This window comes from Athene noctua, unplaced genomic scaffold (assembly GCF_965140245.1).
Source record: "Athene noctua unplaced genomic scaffold, bAthNoc1.hap1.1 HAP1_HAP1_scaffold_44, whole genome shotgun sequence".
NCBI classification, from domain to species: domain Eukaryota; kingdom Metazoa; phylum Chordata; class Aves; order Strigiformes; family Strigidae; genus Athene; species Athene noctua.
Genome location: NW_027437540.1, coordinates 34,985 through 61,197, shown reverse-complemented (window position 1 = coordinate 61,197; position 26,213 = coordinate 34,985). Strand labels below are relative to the sequence as shown.

Below are 26,213 nucleotides of genomic sequence, written 5' to 3'. Positions count from 1 at the left end.
TTGGCTGACAATGTGCTTCATGAAGTTTTAGCTTCCAGTATTTTTTTTAAAGACAATTAAAATCTGCAATCAATTTGCAAGTGAGAAAATATTGGCCTCGTCCAGATACGAACTTGAAATGAAAAGTTGTTCTCTGGCACAGAATCACAGTACATTGGGTGGTTAGATGAACGTACTTTGTGTAGCTGTGCTCTCCAAACAGTAAAAAGGCAACAGGAACTGAATTGAACTGGAAAAAAACAAAAAAAATTACTGTATTTGAATTAAGCATATAAGGTGTAAAAGTGCAATCACATATAGGGTAATAGTGGGTGGAGACAAACCAAAAGCCTCTCACTGAATTTTTTAGCTATCCAGATGCTTGAAAATACTTTGTTCTTCATTCCAGCCTATCTGTTATTCCTTATTGTAACTGACATCACCACAGCTACCACAACTGTTAAAGAATCACCATATAAAAATGGCAAAACTTACATATAAAACCAGCAAAACTTAGCACTTGTTACATAGTTTTATGCAAAGAAAACTGCAGGAATCAAATTTTATAGTTTGTTGAAAGATTATTCCTTTTTCTGTACAGTAGTACTGTAACAGAAGCAATGCCAGTTATGACAGTTATATTTTTATCTGAGAAGTTAATGCAGAGAATTCTAGAATATATCTACTTAAACTTAATTGCATTTTAAATAAATGTTCTTAAGAAAAAGATTGCATTTGTTTTTATCACTAAATTGCCACTGGATTGTCAAGAGGTGGCAGTACAAAGTATTACCCTTTTTAAAGGTCTTTGAAGACATAATTTTAATGTGTGTAGCTTATCCACAAAAAGGATTGTATTTCTTTTACCTCGGTAGGATTCTGATCCTGCAGAAGATATAGATGTGCCAAATACTATGGCCAGCATATACTGTGATTCATGACTGAGCTTTCTAGCAAGTTAGCTTTGAATGTTATTTACTGTATGATATTCAGTACATGCCCATATTGCCAGTTCTCCTAATTTTATTGCATGTCACTTACTTGCTTTTTCCAAAAGCCTACTTTTTATGGTCATATGCTTTTGTAAGAGTTTCAACTTACTTTAGGATAACACTTTAAATATTCCTACCCTCATGGTTCTAGAGAAAGCCTTAAAAGTGGGGATTCTAACTGCTCAAGAACAAGAAGGTAAGTCACTCCTCCTGGTGTATTTAAAATACAATACTTGCTTTTGAGCAAATAACATGGGATTTGTTGGCTAACCCTCAATTTCTTTGTGCTTTTCCAAGTTGTGACACAGTAGAATGTAACAGTACCAGGTTCTGAACTCAGTCTTGGAGTTGGGTGTTGCGCAGCAGGGTGGAGTTTATGGATGTACCGTGACACTTTGCCCGTGGAAGTGCTGGACATCTTGTTTGAAAAACAGTTATTATGAACAGTCTTCAGGTTGTTGATTTTGAAGGTCTTACCATGAAAGACATTTTTTTGTATGAGGACCAGCAGGTGGGATATATATATTAAGCTGTGGAGACAAGAGCCAGCTAGCAGTGCAGAGTGCAAGAGATGCTTTTAAAAAGCAGCTTTGCTCTTTACCAGAGAGGGTGAAGGGAAGAGAATAAGTGTTGTTAAAAGCAATAGCATATGCACTTTTTCCTGCCTAGAGCGCTGGTGAATTTTGAAGCTTGCAAGCACATCACTGTCAAACCGTGAGGAGAAAGAGATAGATATTAATGAGTGTTTTAAAAGTTACATAATTATTCAGTCATTTCAGAATAAATCTGCGGTAAAGACACATCATGGTTATTCTCGTTAGCCTCTTTGTAGTCTGTGGGTAGTCTAATTTTCCTCATGTACTGTCTAATACTAGCTTGTATGAAACCAGTGGGTAAGAATAAGCTTTATCTAAAACCATAAACTTGCTGGGGTGTAGATTTTTATCAGTATAACACCTTGCATCTATTTATTGTTGGAAGCAGAGATTACAGGGGCCTCTCCAGTTTGCCTGGACTGAAATGGATTCTCACCACTATCTTGAGGTGGGAGAAGGTTTAGATGACGGATAAACTTCCGAGTCCCTCCAGATTCTATATTCACTGTGCTGTAGCTGCTACCTTTTGGTGTGGCATTAACCTTTGGAAGCTGCTCTCTACCTGTCTGCCAGTGAGAGAGTCTGGCTTGAAACAGTTTTTAGACTTCGGGTGAAGGAGGCGCACATGAAGAAATACGTACTTCTTGTTGTAGCTCTAAGAGGGAACGAAGCATGGAGATGTTTCAAGTGTGTCACAGTTGGTCTTAATTTCTTACTGCTAACACTGGTACTGTCATAAATGAAATCACAATGGAATTTCTCTTGTTGGTTATTATTTGGAGCTCTGACTTAGAGGCTGCACTCCTCTTTAAAATAATCAGGTTTTCTGTCAGTACTCACATTCATTTTCAACTCGGATAATGCCACTAAGTGTCTTAGATATGGAACTGTGATAATACGAAATGCAGTGTGGATGTTAGGAACTTTTTCTTGAATGTATTCTACTTCAGAGCTGTTTGCATGTTTTTTGTCTAAAGCAAGATCATACATTTCTGGGGACCTGTGTCATCACTGTGAATATTTTGGTTTTATTCTAGTTTGTGACATATACTAATTTTAATTTCAATCTGCATTTTTTGTAGCTGGCTACTTTAATTTTTTCATAAAATCTTCACTGCTTTTTAAATAGTTATGTTTTTATATTTAAAACAACAAAAAACTGAGTTGGTTAATCCTTCAGATAAAAATTAATTTTATGTGTCATTTGTAGCATGAGCTTAAACTGCATGTCTAGCCTGCCTACACCCAGTATGTGTGTTCCCTGCCTGAAGGAACCAGAAGATGCTGTCGTGCATGGATGTCCGTCCCTCTGCATGCGATATTAACCTGTTAAGGTTCCCTTACATTTAAACTGCCAAGCTGTTCTACTAACCTGTTAAAAACCCCCACGTCATTTAATGTGCTGTGACAGCTGTTAGGGCTCTCCTGTGCGAAAGCTGTGCTGCTTGGCTTGCCCTCCCAAGCCTTGTTGTGCTGCCCCGCACGTGGCAGTAGAGGTCTGACAGAAGAGACCCCTGACCCAAATTTTGTGAGGAATGGTTGTTTTTAACTTGGCGTTAAAAGTAAAACGAATTAATTTCCATCGCTTTTTAAGTTTTGTTGTTTGGTGGAAGATGCTCCGTTTTATTTGGTCGCTGGATTGTGTTTGGCCTTTTAGGCAAAGGGCTTTTTTCAAAGAGCAAACCCCTGAGCTAAAGACTTGTCTGAATTTGTCGTACAGTAAGGCACTAGTTTGCTGTTTTGCTGTGTGGTGTCACCATGTAAAGGTGCTGGTGACAATGTGTGCGCTCGCACAAGTAGAGAGTGAAAGTACTGTGTAAGACCTGGAAGCTGGAGAATCCTTCAGGTGTTCAAAATGATGGCATTGGCAAATTCAGGTTTTATTCAGTTCTGACTCTCAGTAGATTTCAGTGCTTGTAAGAGGGGATAGGTGTTGACCTGTTGTTCTAATCATAACTTCTCTTTTTTTAACTGTCTTTCCACTGCTTGTCAAGATGAAATCATGTTTCATTTCCCTCTTCCTCTTACATGCATCTCATAATTTTTTAAACTAGATTTGTGTCAGGTATTCTGTTAAAATCTGCAATCCTAAACTATCACACAAATGCTTTTCTGTAAAGCAACACGCACAAATTATTTACCACTTAATGATATTCAATATAATTACATATTGCTAAACAGTTATAATTGATCACTATATTTACATTATATGTTTGCGTGCCCTCTGCAGAGTGTGCAAAGCGTGTTCAATACATAATATAAATAGCCTTAAAAGGATTTTAGTTTCTGAGAGCAAACAGATTGTTTTCATTTGTAATAGCAAAATGGGAAAGTCTTACACATACAAGTATTACTTCTGATGTAAAGTTGAACAAAGTTTTTTATAATGAGGAAGGGGTTTTCAGAAGACCCTGAGGGTGCTCCACAGATACCCAAAACTGTATAAAAATTGGTGGTAGCTGGCGCCCAGTTGCACAAGGTATGCTTTAAATACTCAACGGTAGGTCTAATTTCGGGGCATGTGTTTAATAACAGTAAGATGGGCTTTTGACTTTTACTCCTGTTAGTTCATGTTAGAAATTTTTATAGTTTATTACTCCTACCATGATCTTCCTTCAACATTTTATCAAATACTTCACACAATTGCAGCTATAATGACATTAAATGGTAGTGAAACTTACAATTTGGATTTTCAAAAGCACTAAAAAGTGCTTTTGTAGTTATGGTTTTGCATATAATTACTTCAGAGAATGATAAAATGAGGAGAGAATTAGATTCCAAATGGTTGAGCACAATTCAGAAATTAGTTTGCTAATTTTGTCATTTATAAATAATACGTTATCAGTAACAGACTGAAAGTATTGCAGAGCATCGTGTTTTCTGATTGGTATGAGTAATATCAATTCAGACTACTTCTGAAATTGAGATAGAATTTTCATGTGCTATTATAAATACAAATAATCAAAGCTGTGAATGCTGTCAATAACCAGACCTTGTCCTAGAAGTTGTCAGAGGCTTAGCTTGTGTCATTGGAGTAGAATTCAGAATTACAGATTCAATTTCTAAGTCAATTGTTTGCGTGATCAATTTGGTATTATATAACTGGAAACATGCAAAGCATTTAAATTTCTTCAAACATGATGTTGTGGGCAATTTGTTTAGTAAGAGAAGACCCATAAAAATCATATGCTGTTATTATTACCCAGAATCCAATAGAAGATATTTTTTCAAACTATTACCATATGTGTGTAGGAGTTGCTTTGTACTGTAAGTTATTTTAGATACCAGAATAATTTGTTTCATGCTTTGAGTTCCTCACTGTTAAAGTGTCCCCTTAGATTTGCTATTACTTTGACTGTTGTGCGATATATAGTAAAAAAATAATAGTTTACAATCAAAGAAATTTAACAAGTAATTGAAATTCCAGATTGTGTGCAAAATGTGCCAACTGAAATAATGGTATTTGCAGGGATATTGTATGAGTGCAGTAGCTGTGGGGAAACTACTATAACACTGTTAAATATGCCCCCTCTTCCCCGGCTGTCTTTAGCCACTGTTATAAAAGCTTGAGAAGATAAAGCAATTCTGACTGGCTGGCAGACATTCCAGCAGAGAAATCATTGTATTATAAATCACATGTTATAACTGGTTACCGGTATTGTTCTTATTGTTTCTATTGATGTACACATTCATGGAGGGCTTTAACAAGGCAAGTGCTGAAAAAGGCTTTTTTCTATGTGTCTGTGTTTCATGTTGAACAATCTTCTTAGGACCCAGCAGAACAGTGACTGAAGCAGAGGAAAAGTGTCATTTGCAATGCTGCTTTCTTAAACCAAGGCTTTTGTCTCTGGGCTAGTGCAGACTTAAAGGATGTCATGACTAACAGGAGAGTTGGTCGAAATGAGTTTATTTTAAGATGGAATTTTTGAATGTGCATTCTGTAATGCTGACATAAACTCAGAAGTTAAGAAAAGGGAGATTTATATAGGAAAATCACCTCATTGATTTGAGTGATTTGGTTTGATAGAATGATTACCTGCAGATGACTGCCAGCTCAAAGGTACGTGGGAAGGACTGTATTTACAAACCCCTCTTGAATGGGTTATACTTCAGTAGTATGTCATCAAAGATATATTGCTTACAGTGCAGCTGTATTTCATCGTGCACTTTGGATTTACATTCAGATGTCCTCATGGATCTTTCCTTCCTAGCTTAACAGATTCATAGCCTCCAGAAAGAAATGTTAAGATGGTCGAAAATCCATTGCTGGAGAATTTTAGAAATTGCCTTGTTTTCATACGTCATTTTTCTTTCTCCAGTGTGGAACAAGCTCATGATGCAATTTCTCTTGTTATTCCCCCCCCCCTCCCCCTTTTTTTTTTTTTTTTTTTTTAGCAACTTTATTCTTTGCTGTAACTAAAGAGCAAAGTGTGAGCCAGTGTATTTGGTAATATGGTAGCATCTGCTTCAACAATATCCCTTTTTAAAGACTTTGATGCACCCATGCACCCATGGCCAGTATGGCACAGTTCTTTGCAAGCACTTGTCAGGCATTAAGCAAAGTCCTGTACTTTAGGTGGTATTTGCGTACCTTACAAGGCTGTGTTATGGTCCAGGTATTCACAATAGTCTGTCTACTTCTGTTGTTCGTATATACAGATCTCAGGGTTAGCCCAACGCATTTGTTCCATGTGCCATCCAGAATTCTGTAAATGTAGCACAGATGTGTGTTGTACGGAGCTTTCCGGACATAAGAAATCTAGGATGAGCATTTCTGCATGTAATTCCAACAACAGACCCAGTCCTGAGTAAGGAAACTAGCTACAGTCGGCAACAAATACTCGAGCAGCCAGAGGAACAAGGACTCAGGCTTAGTTGCGCTTCCTCTCGCTTTGGATTGGGAGTTTACAATTTTTCAGGAATACCAGTTGCAGACCCCAAGCTTACAGGTCACAAATAGACTATCCCATTCACAGGATGGCTGCTAACACACGTACTGCATCTGTAGGTTGAAAATCAGTATTAAGTCTTCTAGCTTTTTTTCTTAAACTCTTTGTTGGGGGAGACTTGGCATCTCCAGCCTTACGGTGCTCAAAGACAGCTGCCTATTACACTTTACTTACTCTTTGTAGTGAATGTTAATGTATGTTAAAAATTGCGGTGGTAGCTGGAAGCTTTTCTGTGGTAATAGGAACAGTAGTCCCAACAGAGGGACTGTTTCTGTTTAAGGTGAGTTTATATAATGGGTAGGGAGAACAGCGTCTTTTGAGACCTGTTATGTGTGTTCTGTTCCAGAAGGCAGTTCGGACTTGTGTGTTCCACCTGCAGCAGAGGACTAACAGGGGATACCTGTTGTCCAAAAAAACCCCCCAACCAGTTTCCATACATTCATAGTTCAACCGGAGGGTTTATTTCATTCGCTGAGTAAAAATTACTTTCTGTAGAAAGAGAAAGCTTAAACTTATCTGCAGCAACTACTTACTTGTACGGTGCCTAGTGGGGTCTTCACTTCTGTATGCAGTTCTAATACAACTGTACAGAGTTCAGGTGATCCAACGTAGTTTTTTCAGAATATTTAATGGAAGTAATAAATAAATGAAATAAACACTGGGTTTGTGGCCTTAATGTTCTGTAAAAGGCATTTTGGACTCTCCAGCTGGACCATCAGTTATCAGAATTAATCTGTGACACCTGTTTGCCTTCATAATTGCTGTTACCCTGGAAAATTTTGGAATGAAGTTTCCTATCTGTACTGGAGCCATGCTGCAAGGCAACATAGAAAATCAGAGAGGATTCTGTTTTTTTACACAGCTACCTAATTTTTAAATGAGGATTGTACTAGAAGAGTTGCTTGAAGGGTGTCAGTGTATGTAAGTTAAAATAATTTTTGTTAATTCTTTATAAATTATAGCTTGAACACTTATATAAATTGAATGTTTTAAGTGGGTTTAATTAGTGGGCTGGTGCATTAGGCTTTCTTATCAAAGTTGTTTTATATCTATGATTTAGATTTGGTCTGTCTTTCCTTATATGACTGCTTAATTGCAAATGCAATGTCTGCTCTGATATTCTAAGTATGGAATACGCAAATTATTGGCGTGAATGTGTTGCCTCATGATTATGAAAATAAATACAAGCTTTTAATTGAATTAAGAGTAAGCTTTTTAAAAAATAAAGTCTTCTCCTAACTTCTGCTGTTAATATGTATGCTAGTCTTTACTGTTCAGTTCCTCTTCTGTTTAGGAATAACCTTCAAGCTAAGCAAAATGTTGACAGTCCTCACTGCTGTCTCATAATTTGTTAAATACTTTCCTAAATCATGCGTTTGCATGGTACATGATCAGATAAATAGAGTGAGTGAGACCGCTGTGGGAGTAAGTTCAATGCGGTACTGTTCCCTCAAGAGAAAAGAGACTGTAGTGAAGCCAATAAAACACTCATTTGTATTGATCCAGAGCAGCGCAAGGGGAATGTTCTGGATCCCTGTGGCTTCCTTTTAGAAATACACTGCAGGGAAGAGCCAGCCAGGGTCTGAAGCCGGCACAGATGCTGCAATAGCAGCCAAAGAACGGGTTAGGGGAGCTACTGATACCATCAAAGTTCTACTGCCGTCTTCACTGTGAACACGTACCATCTGTTAGTGATTTCTTCTAACGCATCCTTTCCCTCCCCTTACTTGGTGTTCCATTTAGCTGATTCCTCTTCCTGCATACCAACCTAAATATCCATACTTCAGAAAACTTAAGTAACAATTCATGATTAAAGAAGGTTACAAGTGTACTGTCTGCTTGGCTTGTTTTGATCCTTTCCTTTATCTGTCTTGATTATCCAGATTCTGAGATACTTGGGCCATGTTTTTGTCATCTGTCTAGCACAGATTGGTTCTTAGGTGTAATTCTAATAAGGGGGAGTAATATTAATAAATGCATCTGAATTGAAGAATAAATGTTGTTTTTTTTGTCAAAGAATCTCATTACAAACCAGGAAGTTCTATTGTATTTGTAGATGGAACAGTTTGTAGATGCAGCATAGATTCAATGTTATTACTTCTGGGACTCTTCCCAATTTCTTAATGAGCTTTATTTTTTTATGCAGAGGCTTGAAGGGTGTTATAGTCACTCTGAGTGACATTGGGCATCTTCAGTGTTCCTACATTGGAACTGATCCTTCACTCTTCCAGGCTCCTCCGGTTGATTCTAGGGAAATAAACTATGAAGAATTTGATGCTGAAATGAAAGAGCTTCAGAAGATCATCGTGTTGTGGTAAGGTATTAGCTGTCTTTTTCTATCTGCCAAGCCACAGAAATGTGGCGTTCAGATCACAGCTAACCCCTGCAGGAGGTTAAAACCTTCGCAGGAACAAAAGCACAAACACCAATATGGTGGTTGCTATTTGCTCAGTTTATTAACTGTGCAATTGCTTTACATACGCCTTTCCGTACATCGTGAGACCTTTAGTCCCCTGTTCTTCCCGTACATCGCGAGATCTTCCGAGCGCCTCTCCCTATAATCAAGGAGGCCACAAAAACACAAGTTATACGTCTCCCTTTTCTATAGTCGTACATACTTTTGACCATCTGACTTTTCTTTTAGCACTTATTTTTTTTTTTTTTTTATACTTTAATCATACACTTCTGTAAGAAATGTAGTACTTAATGGTTATAAGGTATATACAATAGATAAAGGTAGAAACAAAAGCCTAGACTATTAGGCCCTTGAATAGAGTTTTTTCTTTGTGTTTTTGTTGGAATTTTAAAGAAAGTTACATCAGGCTGGAGATAATTCTCACTAGTACAAAGGTTCAGAGAAAACACTAAAAGTGCATGTTCTACCCAAAGGCAAGAAGAGTTACGGAATTTCACAGCAACGGTCTGATAGGCTTCAGAGAGAGCAAAAGTATTGCCAAATTCAGTTTTATTATTACAAATGGCTTCTTAAGTTACACAATTAACAAAGAATGACTTTTCTTAAAGCAACTTTTCTTTTGCTTTAACTTCTTTCAGAAGTGGTTGTATTTGAAGAACACAGTGAGAGATATCAAAAACCAAATAACTGATCAGGATAAATTCTAGAATTTACATTTCTATTAACTTGTTTTAATTTTGTTCAAGTAAGGGCACATAGTTTGTACAGAGATCCTTCAAAGTTTGTGTTTTCATAACTGAGCTTTTAAACAGTGTATCTGATTTGCCCAGGGAATTGGAAACATGTGGTTTTACAGGAAACTATGGAAAAATCTTAGACAAATAGAAAGAACCAATTAAAATCTTTTCCTCATGGTAGTTAGCACATTCTTAACATGCATTAAAGAAATAGTCATGGCTTTCTGTGTAAAAAGAGAGCAAAAAATCTTGCAGTTGTATTCCCTAGAAAATAAGAAATTATCTGCCGTCATGAGCTTGATTCTACATGTCAAAGATTTCTTTTTTGTATCTGTGTATAACTTTGTCCATTATTGTGATAGACTAATATCCATGTTTTAATTTTATAAATCCAGTAATTGGTTATTTATGCATACAGATGTGGGTAAATTCCATTGATTTTTATCACCGCCCTTCTTTATAAGTATTTGACCATTTTGTCTGGCTATCATAACCAAAGGAAAGAGAAGCATGATGGAAGGAATAAATTCATTTGCAGTGAATCAGCTTCCATTTGTTAATTTTAACATATTGTGTGAAAGATCTAGAGAGAGAGAGAAAGGAAACATAGCTGTCCTTTATAACTTTTCTAGTAACTGTCATGGTATGGTTGATCAGTTTACAGTGAATACTGTGGACCTTTTCCCCATTCTCTCTTCTTAATTTTCTTCCTCAATCTTTCTGATCTGGTCTAAGGTGTTACCGTGGTGTTTTCAGAAGAGTTTTTATGAATACTTTTTTTTGTTTTGTTTTGGAGAGATTCTCTAATGATGTTGTGTTTGGCTTTAACTGGATGTAAACTTTGTGAGAAAACCTTTTACTGATGAAGAATGCCTTTCAGTTACGAACGTCTGGCTTTGATTCATTTTGGCTTTTTTCTTAGAACTTTAGCTAAGTCTTAAAGTAACTGCTAATCGTACCTGGTTGAATGCAGAACACTTTTGAACAGTGGTCAGCATTAAGTTACTCCTAAGCATGATGTTTAAAATGAGCTATAGACTTTCCTGTCTTCTGGATTCACCTTTGCACAGTAAGAGCTTGTGTTGTTTTGAAAATATCTACCCTTATACGGAAATATTTTTTGTTTCATTTTGACAAACATGGAAGGTATTTAGAATTAGGTCATCATATTAAAAAAACCTTGAGTAGTTATTTCCATAAATGTCTTATATTTCTGTCCAGTGCTGATCATTAAACTGTTGAAATTATGCTATTTTGTACATTTTGAAGAATAAGGATTTGCATTATAAACTGATGAAATATTTGAAAATCTTAACTGTTCTACTAACTTAAATCTAATGTTACTTGCTTCGATCAGGATGACAAGTGATTCAACATAGCTGGCTCAGTTTAATAGTAAAAGTATTAAACTTTGGCTCAGTTTAATAGTAATAAAAGGTGATACTTATTTGTAACCTGGTTGTGATCTCTGTCCTCTTTCTAATAGAAAAATGACTGCATGACAGAAGTTGCATCATATTTTGCTTGAAGAAGCTACCTGAAGGGAGATACTTAAGAAGGATTAGAAAAGGAAGATATTTTCTCATTTGTACAAGTGGAATGGATTGTGCCGAGCTGTGTGTAATTGGCAAAACCAGTTGTGTGCAGTTGTGGCAGTCTGAAACAGGGCTAGGCTTCTCTGGTAGGTGCTACTGGAGGAACTGTTTTGGTTTTGATTTTTTTCCCTTGTAGTAAAGGAAGGTATTTTTCTCTGAGCAAAAGAAAATGAAAACTTATTTTCTGTCTTCGTCAAAATCTTTTCCCTTGATCCTTTTATAAGAAAGAGATAATGTGCTGCCACCAGTTCTGTGACATTTTCAGGACCCTTTGTGTAATAAAATTCTTGCAACTTTCTGAATGTGCTCATGCTCTCAATTTTTATGTTAGTTTCCCCATTACATTAAGTCTTTACCGTTTGTTACTGTAGGAACTATACATTTCCTGATCGGGTTTTTCTTTTTCCAGTACGTTTAGTATTAAGAAATAAAAGTACTTTGCAGAAAAGCACAAATACCTTAGATTCCTCATAGTATTTAAGTGCCTACTTTTTAATTCTTGCAACTTTTTTTACATCTGTGAATCTGCATAAGGTTTTATATCACAGCTATAAATGAGTTCCTAACATCCTTTGCCTTGTGTATTGACAGTCCTGGAAATCACCAGGTAGTACATTGTAACTAAGCCCCATAGAATGTTCTGTACATAAAGCATTCATGCACCTTCTTTGCCAGAGGAATTTCTAAAATCTATTTTAATTTTACACTGAGGCACAGAATGTTTCTGTGTCTAAGTATTAATTAGCAGAGTACTTAGATGAAAGTGCCGTGTGCAGTGCGTATTTTGGAGATAGTTGTTTATCATAGGTGTATTAGTATATACATGTGAGGAGAGAAGGTTAACAATTCCTTACAGTCTCTGAAGGTTATGGATAGGAGGTGCAAAATCTTGTGATACAATGTGCCTAAATTATTTTACTTTTTCTTTTTTTTTTTTTCTTTCTTTCTTTTTCAAGATACTTGGCCCAAATCAGAAAAACACAGAGATCTAATTGTCACAGCAGAAGTTTCGCCCAATTTGGATGCAGAATCTGTATGTACCAATATAAAAAGGAAATTATTCTGAAAACATTGGTTCATACATGAGTAAATAATGGTTGATTATGGATAGTGATTACCACATATTTATATTTGTGGGACTAAGCTTCTTCATAGCCCCCAATTATCCACCAGTTAAAACACACTTTTGCTAATGGTTTTAACTAGAATTAACAAAATAATTTAGTATCTCCTGTCTGGGGATCTTTAGGTTCTTGGCTAAGCAAATATCAGTGAATGAGAACTTAGGATCTGGAATAACTTTATAGTGATGAGAATTTGTGATGGTGAGCAGCTGTTAATATGGGGGGAAACAGTAGAAGTTTCACCGTATGGATCTTTTGAAGATAGGATTTGTAGGATATAGAAACCACTCAAAGATGCATTGTAAGAAATAATCTTTCTCTTTCAAGGCATCATTCAACATTCTCCGGTGTTGTCGCCTAATTAGCTCATTCATCTTGTGTACATATGTAGTTTATAAAAATGAATTCAAACTCAGATTCAGGAGGGCTTCTATAGTTTTAAAACTTTTTGGAACTTACTCATTGCACTAGAACATCTTAAGTAATTTCTGGCCACTAATTTCTGCAAAAGGAGCTGCTTTTTAATACTTCCATAGATATATTTGATGTATTTATTTAAAGTCTGTTACTACTACTACCTCTACTACTGTTATTCTTTGATAAAAGCACATCTTCATAGTGTGTGCTGGTGGCCTCGCACTTGTCTGTGGAAAAAAGGACAGCGTGACATGGTCTTGGCTAGCTGCAGTGATCTGCTCACAACACAGAACTGTTAGGTCCATAGAACGCTCTCATGCTGCTGTGCTCGTTTGCTCAACCTTCCAGATGCAAAAGGTCTGTTTCATGTATAAATAACTCAATATATCAGTTGAACCACAGCCTGGAATCTTTTATTTCCCGAGGTTGTTCATGTGTCTTAGTCTCCTGTGTGGTAGGCTTTCCTGGGGGGGGTCCTTCAGCAGCCACCTAGAAAGGAAAAATCCAGTAAGGTACTTCCTAGGGAAGGATCAGTACAGCAAATGTGGGAACAGTGTGAGGGTTTCTGCAGTGATCTTGGAACTTACAGGCTTGCAGATACTACTTCTGCGCTTGTGAAAAGATTTAAATGGTGATGTGTGTGGTAAAAGCAAAGAGGCTATAGAAGTATGGAAATGGGTTAGAAGAGTAACTGGAGTACATTCTGGTTATTTTACACCACCTCCTGTGTACGGCCTCTGATCCAGGACGTCCAGCTGATTTCTGAGAGCTGAATGTAGTAGGGATCCCGTGTCCCTTTGCATCCCTGCTACTGCTTCAGGATCAGCTGCTGGTCACCAGAGACAGTGTGAAAGTAGCTATACTTTTTTAACTGAAAAAGATACGCAACGTGCAAATGAAAGTCCTGTTTCTAGAACCCAGAGACCTACCAGCTTCCTAACTTCTTAGGAGCTTTGCAGATGTGGACTTTGTACTGGCAGGTTGGGATGAAAAGGAGAGTGGGTCGAGGACATCAGATTGTTTAAACAATTTTATTTTAAAGCAGCGCTTCACTTCTGCTCTAATAATACCAAATTACTCACTTGAATGTATTTAGAGCTTCTCATGGTAAAAGAGTAAATTAAGAACAAACAGGAACATTTTCTTAAACTGTACGGACTGACCTGTTGCAAAATAAAGCTTGAGCATAAAATAAGATATTAAAAGAATGCAAGGTCAAGATGAGTTTTGAATTAGATGGAACTGTCTATTGAAATAGAAGTTAGCAGGAGTAGCAAGATGCCTGCTATAACTTCCTTTTGAAGTTCCAAATATATTTCTGGTTATAAGATAGTGTTTGATGATTTTATAGTATGTATTATGGTGTGTATATAATATATTGGCAAATTGCAAGTCACCCTTCCCTACTGAATAACAGAAGGTATTTCCAGAATTTAAATAAATATACAGTGGAAAGTAACGTGCCAAACAAAACCATTTCAAACATTCATATGTACATCAGAGTGTATTACTGTCTTACGTACACCACATTCATGACCTTTTGCTATCCTTTTTGCAGGCAATTTCCAACAGAGGCTTTACGTTTTCAGAAGCAATTCAGACATGTATTTTGTTTATTTTAATCTGGCATAGGAATGAGAGGTCCTTGACTGTTAATTCCCTGATTACCAAGTTGATGGTAGGAGAGTAATATTGCATTCATTGTGTTCACTCATTCATGTGTAATATTGAATTTTCTCTGTTTCCATCTTTTTCTTCACAGCAAGCCATGGGCAGTGAGGTAAAAGCAGAGGCAGCACCATCAGTCACAGTCAAGGTACTGTGCCTAACTCAAACGGTAGCATTCAAATACTGGTGGCAAATTTTAACCCATGTCACGTTCTGTGTATTTCATTTAGATCATGAAAATGGGTAAATGTACATAATTCTTTTTCTCCTTAGTATGACAGGGTGTCATTCTAGCAAGCCTTCTGCTGAAGTCAGAAGGTAATTGGGGTTTTACTTTTGATAGGCTTATCAAGAAGCAGACACAAAGAGATTATTCGCGTGGAATGAATTTGGTTTTGAAGTTATAAGAATAATTTTTCCAACACATTTGAAAGGGGTGAAATGTTTGGTTGCTCGCAATGTGAGGTTTGTTATCTTCAGCTGACTTTTTAGTTGTCAATAAATGGAAGTAGACTTCCTTTTGTAACAAGACTTTCATAGCTTTTGCTAGTGAGAAAAAATGTTAGGAAAATCTAATTTGAAAATTGACATCGTTGCAGTCCTCTATAAGAGTTGCTGCCTGTAACTGATTCTAAAAGAAGTGTATGTGCACGTGTGCATGCATGTGTGTGCAAGTATAGTTTCTCCTTAGTATTGCCTAAAAATAATAATGATTTTTATTTGAGAGGATCTTCTAATAATATCAGCGGAGCCTTATTTTTGAGAACCTTGTAAGTTCTCCCTCTGTCTTGAGTGAAGAGTTCAAAGGGTAACCGGGCTCTTTCTTGAACCAGATTCCCCTACACTAATGTGATTTACTTGTACTTGGTCCAGTGTCTTTCGCTGCATTTTTAAATGCTAAAATGATACAGGATAAAATCCTAGTTTCGATAAAGTCTGTTACAGTTTTGCTCAAAGAAGTTCAAATGAAGGGCATTGGACTTTGAGTCAGGCTGTTTGTGAATATAAGGGTACTTTAAAGCATGTAATGGAAGTTTAAGTTACCTCCAGAAAGGTATGAATTTATCAGCTTTTAGTTTACATTGGAGCCAATATATTGTATAAGTGAGTTATTGAGTTTTATAATTGTCAAATTCGAGTTTTGGAGAGTGGTTTTGATTTCAGTATTGGGAACATGGGTAACTCCCATTGTTCTCTCTCCTGGTCATTATTGCTATTGTAAAGGCAATGGTAAGCACTGTTTAAAATGAGTGTGGATGTGTTTTATATATTTGATAAACTTTTTAATGGGAAGACATTCTTCATTCTGTTTTCTTGTTTATGTATCTTATAGCTTTTAATGAAACAAAAATAGTAAATGTAGGACTTATCACTCATTCAAGTTTTTCCAGAATATTTTTTTCCTGTGATAAGTTCATTTAACTGATCTTCATATGTCTCCATTCTAACTAATTGCAGTTAATGGAAAAGACCTTTTAATTAATGAATTCAATTCTTTAATCTTTACAAAGTTAAAAGCATTGGTTCTTAGGAAAATAAGAAATAATTGTACATTATGATTGTATGTTTTAACTCCTGTCAGACTAATTAGAACTTAACCACTGAACTTGGACAAGTTGAGAACAATTTTGATGAATTTTAAAATTAAATGTTTTCTTGAATTGTATAACTGCAACCAATATATTGTTTTCTGCAAAGTAGGTAATGTTGCTAATGAATATTATTTGCCATTGTAATGGTGGTGGTTGTACCCAAAATCTGCAGGTAATGCACTGCGGTCTAAAAAAACTTCCAGAATTTGTCACTTATTTTCATGCTAAAAACGTAATTTTTAAATTTAATTTTGCAGCAATGATAGACCTGTCAGAAAAGTTTTAATAAAGTTAGATGCTTTCGACAAAAAAAATTTTGACAAATCCTCTTTCTGGATAAGAGGATTCTCACTTCATATGCAGCAGAAAGCCAAACATAACTGAGAAATGCGCTGAAGTAGCATTTTCCAGTAACTTTAAATGTCACTGTTTTGATTACAAATTCTGAAGTCATGTCTGCACGTTTTTAGCTTGTTTAATTGGCTATTGACTCCCTCTTCACTGTTCATCTTACTGAGATTCTGGCTTCAGAAAATGGGGCCAAGTTTACCCTGGGTATGTAGAGGGGTAGGTGTGATCCCTCCTTGTTAGCACTAACAACGATGGATGATCCGAGGACCGCTTGGCAGCCCAAATGTATTGTTAAATGAAAATAAATGTTGATGTCAGTTCTCTAAAAGCAGTCAAACTTCCTAACACTAGGGTCATTTTATAAGTGATAATATTTTCCTAAACTATTTTAGCCTGGCTGTAGTGAGCTCTTGGTAGACCAAGCAGATGGTAACAGATAGCAGATATGGTCTGTGTATGTTGCAGACCACATTCCCATCCGACACCACTATACTTTCATTTTCGATCTGAGTTAAGGACATTCTTTTGATATCCGTTGGTTTTGCAGAAAAATAGCTGTATGGTTAGGTCAGCTCTTACAATCTAGAGTTGAAGTTGTGCTGGGTATCCTGTATGTTGAGTTTTAGAATTTGTGTGCCGTAAAAAATCAAATAGAACTTGACTCTGAAGTTATTCAGAAGATTGTGCATTGCTCTTCACAATTAAAGGGAATAATTTATTTGGTTAGCTTTATTTTTTTACTTATTTTTTATTTTTTCCTTTAGTCACCTAAAAGAGTCAACATGTTATTCTTACTTACTTTAGGACAAATCCACATGGCACTTGCAAAATGTTTACATTTTAATTAGCATTAGTTTGTTTTGGGTTAAAATTACAAAGAACATGAGAGATCTCCTCAGGTTTTTGTAACCATTCAAGTTGTGTTCCATTATTGGCTTTAAGTAAATAAGAATTGTAAAAGGAAAATATTGGTTTTGAAGTTGAAATTTGATGTTCTTCAACATTGTTGCTGAATTGCTCTTTACAGGGTTTTTTTATCTTTTTGCTGGTTATGTTGGTTTTCAGCTATAGAGGTTAATTGATTGCTCCCTTTAAATACTTTTGTATGTGACTTGATTTAGATAAAAATACAGAGCAGAGTGACTGCGCAGAAACCAAACCTGGCAGTGTGTGTGCAAGCTCCATTGGCAGTGACCTGTGACCAGGTCGTCTTGGATGATTTCGGTAAATTATTATAGTCCCATTACAGCTATAGGATCATATTCCTTTTTCTGGGGATGTCTGAAAGGTATAGTCCAGCCTCCATCGAATGCATTGTTGCAGGTAGAGTGCAGTTAAAGCAACGACAGGCTTGCCTTGCCGGCGCTCTGCAGCTTCTGGATACTGCTTGGTGGAGGAGGACAAAGTGGGAAGGAATGGAGTTGCTCCCTGACGACGGTATGGTGCATGGCAGGTGTGGAGAGGCAAGGTGGCACCTTCATGATGGAGGCAAAAATAAATCCGTTATTCTGGGGTACTTTTGCTGGGGCATTGTGTTTTGCTGGCAATTCTGTCTATGTAGAAGTAGCACTGCTGAGCTGAAAGCAGGGACAGAAAGCTTGTTTACCTATGGCCGGTCTGGCAGACGTTCCCAACAGATGTTTCCTGGCCTATGTGGACAGTCCCAGCATCGGCTGTGTGGTGATTGGAGCTTTTTTCCCGGCTCCGTTGAAAAGGCTGCAGGTGGGATTGCCTTGACGATGGAAGTGGAACTGAACACCAGAGAAGCATGTCCTGCTAAAGCTGGGTCTGCCGACCGTTTCTGCTCTGAAATACGCAGTGATGGTCCCTATTGAAACAGGGCTTTACTGACTGCTGCTCTCACCTGAAAGGACATTTTTAATGTTTTCTCAGTATGTGACAGGAGCAAAGGGCCGATGGCTTTGTAAAATATTAGAGTCACAATATAAAACTGCATTTATTTGGATACTGTCTGTATTCAGTGTGCTGAATTGTGTTATTGGTTATGCTTCAAGATAGTTATAAGTTGGCAAGACTAGTTTGCCTTTTAGAAATTACAGATTTAAAAAAACCATGTCCATTGATTTGATAAAGGTGAACTGATGGGAATAGCTGTCATAATTTAGTAGACTATTTCCAAAAGGGCTAGAAAATATGTCGCTTTCATTTGGATACTCCTATAACTTGATACAGTTTTGTGTTGTTTTTAGAAACAGATTCATCTGAAACTGTGGTCCTGGCTGTCTTTTTGAAGGGGAATTGTTCTCCATCAGAACTAGAAGGAAATTGTGTGGTTTCATATAATACACCAACGGGTAAGCCACTGGAGATTTCAAATTGATTTGTCTTTTTTGAGGTCTTTTTCTTTACATATTTCTTATAAATGTTGTTTTGAAATATATTGAAGGCAGTAGTAATTAGTGAAATAATGTGTATCAGAGTCTAGTGTTCGGTTTTAGTTACTATTTTATGTAGCATCATTAAGTTATGCAGTTGGTCTTAAAGAGGTAAAATCATATGTTTATGGCTTGGGAAGCAGCTGTACGAGCTTTCCCAGCCTGTCCTATCAATTTGCTTCTGTTGTGCTCTTTAAGGGACCACCTCTAGGAGTGAGAAGTTAATTCCATCTTTATGACTCTTCAGCCTTGTGGGCTGCCAACAAATGTGGCAATAACTGCCTCCCCACAGAGATTTGAATAAGCACTGGGAGTGATTATTCCCCACTTCCCTTTGAACAGTTGAACATATTCATTCTAAACAAATAAACTGAGCCAAAGGAATAGAAACTAAGTCTAAGTTCTGTTCTATACTGCCCTAATGACCCTAGTGATAGAGTACGTACATTTACCCTGCTATCCATAACTGAAGAATGATCAGCTTGGTTTTCTACACGCCGCCTCGTGAATGTGTCAGGCTACTGAGAAACTGTTTAGGCAGGGCTTCCCTCTTCAGTTAAATGCAGCATAAACCAGTTCAAGCTGTCAGCCCTTCACTTCTCCCTGCCTGGCTTTGCTCCTGCACCTCTTCCCCTGTTGTGCTCACACAATCAGCAGTTCTTTCTCAGCCAGCTTTGCTGATTTGGTTCACTGTGCAAACACAGAGCTGTGCCAGCACAGATGGAAGAGTGACATGGAGTAGACTGGCATCAAAGAAATGCATGTGGATTTAGGGCTTCTGTGGAGGGTGGTGGTCTGGAGTACCTCATCCTATGTGGACACTTTTATTTAAGCATTTACTTCACATCCCTTCTCCCTTGAAACATGGTGGTTATGATGAGAGTCTAGGCTGTGTGATGACTGAAATGTTTTTTAGACAAAACTGAACTTCATGTTTTTAAAGAACTTGATCTTGCCCTCTTCAGACAAGCTTGCAGATAGGTGCAGAGAGGGGGAGAGAAAAGGATGCTCCTCCCTTTTTCTTGAGAGCCTGCACAAACAGCTGGTACAACTTCAGTCCCTCAGTATTGTGACTATGACTGCTTATCCGTTGGGAAGGAGGTGCTGTACCTTCATAAGTGTCCACCTTAGTGATCTGACTTCAGACAGGTTTTGTGGGACAACTATGTAGGTATTATACTTTTGGGTATCTTGGATCCTCTGGTTTTGAAAGCTTGCTTTTTGCTTTGCTGGCCTTGCTTCTGTGATTTTGCTTTGAAGGACCAGAGTATCAAACTTAAAGGGTATTTCTCACCAGTAACTTAATGTATTATTTCTTTCAGGTGACACCAGTTAAACTTACACCTATATTTTAGACATTAGGTTGGATTTCGCAAGCCTTTTGGTTAGGGAAGTGAAGAAATCTTTGTATCTTAAATATATTTGATTCTTTATATGCAATTAAAAAAAATCCGCAGAGGACATGACATTTCCCAGAATGAGGAACTGTAGAAGAAACGTTAAAAAACTTACCTTTAATGGTAGAATTTGGAAGACTTCTAAATAAAGGAGTGTAACTAGGGTCTTGCTAAGTTTTTGGCTATTCATTTAAGTTATTAAGCTATTTGTGATGGTTTGACTCTGGCTAAATGCCAGGTATCCACCAAGTCGCTCTATCACTTCCCCCCCCCCCCTTCCCTTTGTTTTCTCAACAGGGTAAAGAGGGGAAAGAAGATAAACTAACCCTTGTGGGTGAAACAAAAGCAGTTTTAATATAAGCAAAGCAAAGCAAAAGTCCGCGCACGGAAGCAAAAGCAAACAGATTTATTCTCTACTTCCCATGAGGAGGCGATGTCGGGCCTTCTCAGGAAGCAGGGCTCCAATACGCGTAGTAGTTGCCTCGGAGGACCAAGGGTGACCCCACCCCCTTCCTCCTTTCTCCCAGCTTTATACTGAGCAGACGTCATATGGTCTGGAATATCCCTTTGGTCGGTTTGGGTCAGCTGTCCTGGCTGTGTCCCCTCCCAAGATCTTGCCCACCCCGTCCCACTGGGGAAAATATCAGAAAGAGCCTTGGTGCTGTGTGAGCACTGCTCAGCAGCAGCCACAACACCAGGGTGCTATCAACACCCTGCAGCTCCCAGCATAAACCACAGCACCGTGAGGGCTGCTATAGGGGAAAACCGATTCCAGTTCAGCCAGACCCAATACAGTCTCCACCCCTTATTCCATACCATTTACGTAATGCCCAGGTCCCACATAATATTCATTTATCTATTCCATAAGCTTTCTTCACTTCTTCAGATGTTCAGTGTCTTGGCTTCCATCTGTCAAGATAGATGCTCAGGACAGAAGTATGCTTGACCGTTGGACTCCAGCACCGGCTAGGTTTGGGTCGTCATTGCACGTGTCTGGTTCACTCTTCATCGTTCCTACTTCCTCCATCACTTCCTGCAACATACAACTCATCCCACAGATTACTTTCCCCCCAAGGTTAAATGTTCTTGAGGCACACACTGAGTAGTCCCATCCTCCCGCATTACCCACCAAGTACATCCAGGTCCCTGAGCAAAGACAATCCCACGAGTGGGCTTGCCTTTTCCCAAGGGAGGAGCAATCCACACTGCCTTCCCCAGCCACCTCCCTGTGTGTGCTACGGGGACCTTATCTCCTCCCACAGTATGAAGGGGGTTTGTTTGGGCAGGCCCAGGACGGTTAACAGATCCTCTGGTATTAATTAGCCAAGTGGCTTCTGCTAAATTTATATCCCAATGCTTCCATCCCCCATTGTCCAATGCTCTCAACATAGTCTTCAACAGTCCATTATATCTTTCAATCTTTCCAGACGCTTGTGGGTAATAAGGGATGTGATACACCCACTCAATGCCATGTTTCTTTGCCCAGGAGTTTATAAGATTATTTCGAAAATGGGTCCCGTTGTCTGACTCGATTCTTTCAGGAGTACCATGTCGCCATAAAATTTGCCTTTCAAGACCCAAGATGGTATTTCGGGCAGTGGCATGATTTACAGGGTACGTTTCTAGCCAACCTGTAGTTGCTTCTACCATGGTGAGTATGTAGCGCTTGCCTTGGCGTGTTCGTGGCAGTGGTCCAATAGAGTCAATCTGCCAGGCCTCACCGTATTGAAAACTCAGCCATCGCCCTCTGTTCCAGGGAGACTTTACTCGTGTGGCTCGCTTGATTGCAGCACATGTTTCACATTCGTGAGTGACCTGTGAGATGGCCTCCATGGTCAGGTCCACCCCTCGATCACGAGCCCATCTGTACGTTGCATCTCTGCCAAGATGCCCTGATGTTTCATGGGCCCATTGAGCTACAAACAGCTCACCCTTACGCTCCCAGTCCAGGTCCAGCCGAGCTACTTCAATTTTGGCAGCTTTGTCTGCTTGCTCATTGTTTTGGTGTTCTTCAGTGGCACGCCTTTTGGGCACATGAGCATCTACATGACGCACCTTTAGAGCCACGTTTTCCACTCGGGCAGCGATGTCCTGCCACAATGCAGCAGCCCAGATGGGTTTACCTCTGCGCTGCCAATTGGTCTTCTTCCACTCCTGTAGCCACCCCCACAGGGCGTTAGCCACCATCCAGGAGTCCGTGTAGAGATACAATACTGGCCACTTTTCCCGTTCAGCAATCTTTAGGGCAAGTTGGATCGCTTTTACTTCTGCGAACTGACTTGACTCTCCTTCTCCTTCAGTGGCCTCAACGACTTGTCTTGTGGGACTCCACACAGCAGCTTTCCACTTCCGATGGCTTCCTACCACACGACAGGATCCATCAGTAAAGAGAGCATAACGCCTCTCATCTTCTGGTAACTCGTTATATGGCGGTGCCTCTTGGGCACGAGCCACCTCCTCAGGCCGCACTCCAAAATCTCTACCTTCTGGCCAGTCCATGATCTCTTCCAGGATCCCTGGATGGTTGGGTTTCCCCAGTCGAGCCCGTTGCGTGATTAACGCGACCCATTTACTCCAGGTAGCCCTGGTTGCATGGTGTGTGGAAGGGATGTTTCCTTTAAACATCCAATGTAATACAGGCAGCCGTGGTGCCAAGAGGAGCTGTGCTTCTGTACCAACAACTTCTGAAGCAGCTCGAATCCCCTCATATGCTGCCAGTATCTCCTTTTCAGTCGGAGTGTAGTGGGCTTCTGATCCTCGATATCCCCGGCTCCAAAATCCTAATGGTCGACCTCGAGTTTCACCTGGTATCTTCTGCCAGAGGCTCCATGTGAGTCCGTGCTCCCCAGTTGATGTGTAAAGTATATTTTGCACAGCTGGTCCTGTCCGAACAGGCCCAAGAGCTACCGCTCGAGCTATCTCTTGTTTGATGTGCTCAAAGGCTTGTTGCTGCTCAGGACCCCACTGAAAATTGTTCTTCTTTCGGGTCACTTGATAGAGAGGGCTCACAAGCTGACTGTAACCTGGAATACGCATCCTCCAACATCCCACAAGTCCTAGGAAAGCTTGTGTTTCCTTCTTGTTGGTCGGTGGAGACATAGTTGCTATCTTGTTGACAACATCCAATGGCACATGACGGCGTCCATCTTGCCATTTTATTCCCAAGAACTGAATTTCTCGTGCTGGTCCCTTGACCTTGCTTTTCTTTATGGCAAACCCAGCTCTCAGAAGAATCTCAATTACTCTTTGTCCTTGCTTGAACACTTCTTCTGCCTCATTGCCCCACACAATGATGTCATCAATGTATTGTAGATGTTCAGGGGCATCTCTCTTTTCCAGTGCAGTTTGAATTAGTCCATGACAAATAGTGGGGCTGTGCTTCCACCCCTGGGGCAGTCGATTCCAGGTATACTGGACACCCCTCCACGTGAAAGCAAACTGTGGCCTGCACTCTTCTGCCAAAGGAATTGAAAAGAATGCGTTGGCAATGTCAATTGTGGCGTACCACTTGGCTGCCTTTGACTCCAGTTCATACTGGAGCTCTAACATATCTGGTACAGCAGCACTCAGTGGTGGCGTCACTTCATTCAGGCCACGATAGTCTACTGTTAACCTCCACCCTCCGTCAGACTTTCGCACTGGCCATATTGGGCTATTAAAAGGCGAATGTGTCTTACTGATGACACCTTGGCTCTCCAGTTGACGAATCAATTCTTGGATGGGAGCCAGAGAGTCTCGGTTTGTACGATACTGCCGTCGGTGCACGGTCCTCATAGCAATTGGCACCTGTTGTTCTTCAACTTGCAACAGTCCCACAACAACAGGATCTTCTGAGAGGCCAGGCAGATTAGACAACTGTTTTACCTTTTCTGTATTCACACTGGCCACACCAAAAGCCCATCGGTATCCTTTTGGGTCTTTGAAGTATCCCCTCTTGAGATAGTCAATGCCCAAGATACAAGGGGCTTCTGGGCCAGTTACAATGGGATGTTTTTCCCACTTGTCCCCAGTCAAGCTAACCTCGGCCTCCAATACTGATAGTTCTTGACATCCCCCTGTCACTCCTGAGATCCAGATAGGTTCTGCCCCTCTATAACTTGACGGCATTAGTGTACATTGTGCCCCGGTGTCAATTAAAGCCTGGTACTTCTGTGGATTTGATGTGCCAGGCCATCGAATCCACACTGTCCAACACACCCGATCATCCCTTTCCTCCTCCTGGCTGGAGGCAGGGGCCCTCTATTCCTGTTCTTGGTCGGAGTACTCACTGTCTGACTCTTGCCGTGCCAGGCCAGAGGTTCCTTCTTCAGGATCAAGGGAGGTGATCTCAGTCTTTCTGTATCTGGGAGATCGCTGGTTACTTCCTTGTGGTTTTACACCAGCTACATTAGCAACCTTCTTAGATGTCTTCTTGTTGGCAGGGGTCTTTCCTCGCAATTCATGTACACGTGCTTCCAACTTAAAGGTGGGTTGACCATCCCACTTCCTCATGTCCTCCCCCTGGTCGCGCAGGAAGAACCAGAGTTCGCCACGTGTCATGCGCCTTGGCTTTCCTTTCCCCCTGACTGGGACAGAAGAGAAATGATTTCTTGGGGAGCTCCTAACATCCAGGGCACTCGCCCGTAGAGATGAGGAGGTACCAAGACTCTCTTCAAAGTTCTGAAGCCAGGAAGAGACTGCCTCCACAGTTGGCGTACATCTTAGTCCTTCTCCTGCATCCATTTCTGGGTAGTACATTGCGGCCAAGCCGGCAGAATACGAGGATGGCGCACCTTTAATCACCTTCCTCCACATGGCCCGTGTGCATGGGACATCCTCTGGATTTTTAGGGGCTTCATCATTATCTGGATCACCATAGATGACTTCCATCACTGCTAATTCTCTCAGGTACTGGACACCTTCATCTGCAGTAGCCCACTTCCCTGGGGTGTGGTCCATAAGATCTTCCTTAAAAGGATACCTTGCTTTAACACTTGAAAGGAGCCGTCTCCACAGACTGCAAATTGCTGTCTCCTTTCCAATTCCCCATTCAATTCCTCGATTTCTAGTAAGGGAACCCAGCTGTTGGGCTTCCTTACCTTCCAGCTGTTGAGCATCTGCCCCATTATCCCAGCATCGCAGCAGCCAGGCAGCGATCCGCTCACCCGGCTGGCGGCAGTAGTCTTTCTGCAGCTCTCGCAGTTCTGATGACGTCAGGGACCGGGTAGTTTCTGCCTCCTGTTTCAGTTCTGTTATTCCCTCTTCTGACACCTTTGCTGAAGGACCAGCTTCTTCCTCCTCTTTCTCCTCCCTTATTAATCGAGGGTATGGGCCTGTTGTTCTCCTTGTCCATTGTTTCTTTTTTACTACTGGGGCAATCTCTGCTGTTGTTGTTATTGTTTGAGTTCCCATGTCAACCACAGCCCTTTGAGAGTGCTGAACTGCGGCTCGGTAAGCACAGGCCAGGCCCCAGTAAAGTGCTAGAAGTTGCTGATTCTCATTGGGATAGGCAAGACACCCCTCTATCAGGTGATGTGTCAATTTTGTGGGGTTGCTTGCCTGTTCAGGGGTGAGATCCCAGGCTACAGGAGGTGATAACCGTCCTAGGAATCTGCCCAACTCCTTCCACTCTCCCTGCCACCCAGGAACAGGCCGCCTCAGAGCACATTTTGGCACCGATTCACTCAAAATTTGCGTTCTCTTACACCAAGAGCATACCGAGCTCCACACAACCCACAACAGGCGAACAGCATTAATAAAGAGTATCAATGAACTAACATAAGGATGACTAAGTACCTCGGGAGCCTGCAAAATAAAACCACTCATGATGTTCCCGATTCCTTGCAGCATGTTCCCGAGCTTAACAAAATAAAGATAAGCAGCGCAATAAACAAGCCCGTGACCAGCACAAGAGCTTGTTGCTTAATAACTACTATAGCTACAGCACATTTAATATAAAACTGCCGTTGTTTTGCCCCACGTTGGGCGCCAGAATAGACTGTGATGGTTTGACTCTGGCTAAATG

At 39.9% G+C, this 26,213-nt stretch overlaps 1 pseudogene; it reads left to right on the top strand.

Annotated features, from left to right (window-relative positions):
* LOC141954964 (protein PTHB1-like) overlaps positions 1 to 26,213 on the top strand; it is a 54,459-nt pseudogene that overhangs the window by 14,130 nt on the left and 14,116 nt on the right.